The sequence below is a fragment of the Mustela putorius genome, unplaced genomic scaffold (genome assembly GCF_011764305.1).
Source record: "Mustela putorius furo isolate JIRA1106 unplaced genomic scaffold, ASM1176430v1.1 tig00000430_pilon_pilon_pilon, whole genome shotgun sequence".
NCBI classification, from domain to species: Eukaryota; Metazoa; Chordata; class Mammalia; order Carnivora; family Mustelidae; genus Mustela; species Mustela putorius.
The window spans coordinates 10233197-10237937 of NW_025421377.1; the positions used below are offsets into that span (position 1 = coordinate 10233197).

The 4741-nt window shown below is 37.7% G+C and overlaps 1 pseudogene; it reads right to left on the reverse strand.

Moving 5' to 3' along the window:
- Positions 1 to 245: 245 nt before the first annotated feature.
- On the reverse strand, positions 246 to 607 carry LOC123392054 (annotated as a pseudogene).
- Positions 608 to 4741: the final 4134 nt, after the last annotated feature.

The following is a 4741-nucleotide window of genomic DNA, read 5'->3' on the forward strand; positions in this document are numbered from 1 at the left end:
CTCTATTATGACAGTGGCCAGTCCTATTTTCAATTCCCTCCCCACATGGAGAAGTTTCACATTCTGTGATGGAGAATGGGGACAGCGCCATCCAGAGAACCTCGGGCAAGTAGTTTGTTTTGTGATTTTTATTTATTTATTTTTTAAAAGATTTTATTTATTTATTTGACAGACAGAGATCACAGAATTTTTTTTTTTTTTTTTTTTTTTAGCAGTTCACTCTTTATTAAACGCTCGGCCCCAGGTCACTTGGAGCTGGTGTACTTGGTGACAGCCTTGGTGCCCTAGGACACAGTGTGCTTGGTCAGCTCCCCAGGCAGCAGCAGGCGGACGGCCGTCTGGACTTCCCGGGAGGTCGGTGTGGTTCGGCCCGAGTACTGGGCCAGCCGGGCAGCCTCGCCAGCCAGACGTTCGAACATATCATTCACAAACGAGTTCATGATGCTCATGGCCTTGGAAGAGATGCCAATGTCTGGGTGCGCCTGCTTCAGCACCTTGTAGATATACACTGAGTAGGTCTCCTTGCCGGCCTCGCCTTCTGGACCTTCTTATCACCACGGCCCCTTCGGCCCCCCGGCTGTGGCTGCTGGCCATGCTCCGAGCTCATCCTGCCATTCCTCCTTTTTTTTTTTTTTTTTTAAAGATTTTATTTTTATTTATTTATTTGTCAGAGAGAGAGGTAGAGTGAGCGTAAGCACAAGCAGACAGAGTGGCAGGCAGAGTCAGAGGGAGAAGCAGGCTCCCTGCAGAGCAGAGAGCCCGATGTGGGGCTCCATCCCAGGACTCTGGGATCATGACCTAAGCTGAAGGCAGAGGCTTAACCCACTGAGCCACCCAGGTGCCCCTGTTTTGTGATTTTTAATTTAGAGGTGTTTGTACTGAGTTCCTCTATCTGCCCATAGATTTGTGATACTTCAATTATACAAGTCCTATAGAATTAAGGATTCACTGTAGTTTCCCACTGGGTGTTTACTTTGAATTTCCTCCCTCATCTTCAGATCAATGGCCTAGGCGGAAATCAAAATCACCGAGATATCTAATAACAGATAAAGACCAATATTCTAAGACAAAATGGGTTTTAGCATCTACCACCAGTGAATATTATTTAATAGATAAGGAGTTCAGGCAACTAGAATCACAATGGAAGAAGCATTTATGTAGTAAAACTGGGATTTCTATAACCGCTCATGCTAACCAGGTCATAACAGGGAGCCAATTCAGAACAACCAAACCTTTAGTAATTCATGATTTAATTTTGAAATTTAAGAAATATTTAATTTACTTTGCTAAAAATTATATTCTATCTCTTTTGTACCCTGATGATTGCCAGAGAGCCGTGGTTTCTCAAGGGCAGTGTCAAATAAAAATTGTGTCAAATGAAGTTAAACAGGCAAGGAAGAATTTATTTAAGACTATTGTAATAAGGGAGAGAGATTAAATTCAACTCCACTGAAATAAAAACAGAAAAGTTTTTAAACATTGGGGTGAGCAGAAGTGTACTAGAGGACATTACTGAGGAGCTATGTTCAATGTGACTAGACCATTTCTGTTTGCTAATTGACGCCTGTCAAAGTTAGGCTCCTACTTTCCCATAGAGTCTAGGAGACAGTGGCCCTGTCTTTCTTGATCATCACCTCTCTGGGAGAATATTTACATCTCAAAGGGTACAAAAAGCATTGATAACTGCAAGTTTCCTAAAGTGAGTGCTGTAAGAAAAGGGAGGTCAGGGGTCTGTCATCAGCAGCATATCTGTCTAAAGTTTGATTAAGCAGACGTGAAGATTAAGGCTGCCTTGGCCAACAGTTAGAGGACTGATGTCCTATACTACTGTTAGAGGCTGCTGAAGTAGTCTTTTATGATGTATGTACTTATAGCCTATGAGTTATTCTAAGCAACATGCAGAGACTTCTGGGAAAGCTGAATTAAGATTTATGAGCTTCTCAAATCTCTGTTCTATGGGCTCCACCTCTCACCTGCTAAGACCTCATGCATTGTTTTCAAAGAACTCAGTTTTGCAGCTTGAGATCAACTGTGCTGTGCAGAGGCACAAATATTATTTGCCTCTTCTTCAGCCAGCAGGAAATCCCTGGAGAGGGTGTTGTAAGTAAAAAGGCTAGAGGTGATGTTGAAGAGAAAAGCAATTGCTTCTGACTGCTAATGTTTAATCTGTCCCCTACAGAAATGAAAGCGGCCTTTTATCTTTGAGTAGAAGAAGGTGATTTAGAAGGGGAACAAGATGACACTGCAGTAGTTGATGCTGATGCCTTAGTAGTAAATTCAATTCAGCGCATGATTATGCGAATTTCAAGACTGAGATAAACTTCACTAATGTAATGGCTTCTGGGGAATAAGTTCAGAATTTCTTTTAAGTCTCCTAAACTGTTGTTGCCTTGCCATTCTGGGTTACATTGTAGTGGCAATGTTTGATCTGAGGTATTTAATGACTGCTCATCATTTCTATCATCTTTATAGAAATTTGCTCCAGGCTGAAACCTGACTGGGCTTGAAGGGAGGTCATAAACTATTTTTTCCCCCATAGCTGAGAACTTCATAATTCAACATAAGACAAAATAATATGTTCTATAAATGCTTTAATAAATGTCTGTTTCATAATCAGTTTGCTTGTTCATTTTATTATTCAAATATTATGTCAATATTTATAAGGTCCACAAACTCCTAAATTCTAGTAAATTTGTGTTGGATAACACAAAGATAACTATTTTGGTTTGTTTACAGTAATTTGATTTCTATCTCCTGACAGTTATACTATATACTCTTGATTTTTTTTGAAGATTTTTTTATTGATTTGACAGAGATAGTGAGAGAGAGAGTGCCCGAGAGGGGAGAAGGTAAGGAGGAGAAGCCGACTCTCCACTGAGCAGGGAGCTGATGCGGGACTGGATCCTGGGACCCCAGGGTCATGACCTGAACCAAAGGCAGTTGGTTAACCAACTGAGCCACCAAGGCATCCTAGTCTTTTGATTTTAATATTATTTTTACAGTACCTTAATAGGAAATCTTTCAGAAAAATAACACTTTATAGCTCTAAATAGCAAAATGGTCTTAGAAAGTTTTTTCTTCATCAATGTATAATTGATATACAATAAACTACACATATTTAAAAAGTACAATTTGATTAGTCTTGACAAATGTATACAAACCTAAAACAATCACCATAATGAAGAAAATTAACATCAATTATCACTGTTCACATTTTTACTCTTGTTCTCCCTACTCCTACTCTGGAAGCAACCTCTAATCTGCTTTCTTTCATTATATATTAATTTGAACTTTCTAGAATTTTACATAAATAAATAAAATCATACAATGTGCACTTCTTTAGTCTTTTTTTTTTTTTACTCAGCATAGTTAGAGATTCACCCAGTTTTTTTTTTTTTTTTTAAGATCTTATTTATTTATCAGAGAGAGGGGGGAGAGAGAGTGAGCACAGGCAGACAGAATGGCAGGCAGAGGCAGACGGAGAAGCAGGCTCCCCGCCGAGCAAGGAGTCTGATGTGGGACTCGATCCCAGGACGCTGGGATCATGACCTGAGCTGAAGGCAGCTGCCCAACCAACTGAGCCACCCAGGCGTCCCGAGATTCACCCAGTTTTATTGGGTATGAAGAGTTCATTCTCTTTTAATTGCTGAGAAGTATTATGTTGTAGAATATAACAGTTTATATATTCACCTGTTGATAGACATCTGGATTGTTTCCAGTTTTTAAATATCACACATGAAGATGCTGCTATCGACACTTGTGGAAAAGTATTTAAAAGGTCATATGCTTTTTATTGGCTAGATACCTAGCACTATAATGGTTGGATCATATGATCTATGCATGTTTAACTTTTTAAGAAATGGCTAAACTGTTTTCTGAAGTGGTTGTACCATTTTATACTCCTACCGGGTGGTGTATGAAAGTTCCAAATCCTCTCCAACAATTGATACAGATGGACTTTCCAGCTTTAGTCATTGTAAAATAGGTGTTTGATAGTATCTCCTTATGGTTTTAATGTGCATTTTCCTAATAGCTAATGATGATGAGCACCTTTTCATGAGTTTGACATCCATAAGTCTTCGTTATGAAGTATCTGTTTAAATCTATCATTTATTTTTATTTCGGATGCTTTGATTTGGTATTATTGAGTTTGGAGAATTCCTTATATATTCTGGATACAGACCTTTAATATTGTATTGATATACCAAATCCTAATCTATGGCTTTTCTTTCCCTTTTCTAAACAATATCTTTTTAAGATATTGTCAATTTTTTTTTTTACCGGTGATACTTTTTGGGTCATTTCTAAGAAAATTTTTTGCTAACCAAAAGTAATAAAAATTTTCTCCTAAGTTTTCTTTTAAAACTTTTGTAGTTTTATATTTTCTGTTTAGAATTAATCCATTTGAGTTAATTTTTTATGTCCTTTATGAATAAAGATTTTTTTTTTTTGCATATGAATATCCAGGTGTTCCTGCACCTTTGGTGAAAACACCATCCTTCCCCCATCATATTACCTTGGCATCTTTGTTGAAAAACAGTTGTCCTTATACATGTGGTCTATTCCTAGGCTCCTTATTTTGCTCACATGATTCATTTGTCTATCCTATGATAATATTGTTAGGCAGAATTTTTCACTTAATGTAATATATTATAATACTACAGTACTATAAATGTGTTTTCCTTATGATATTCTTAACATTTTCTTTTCTTTAGCTTACTTTATTGTAAGAATACAGGAT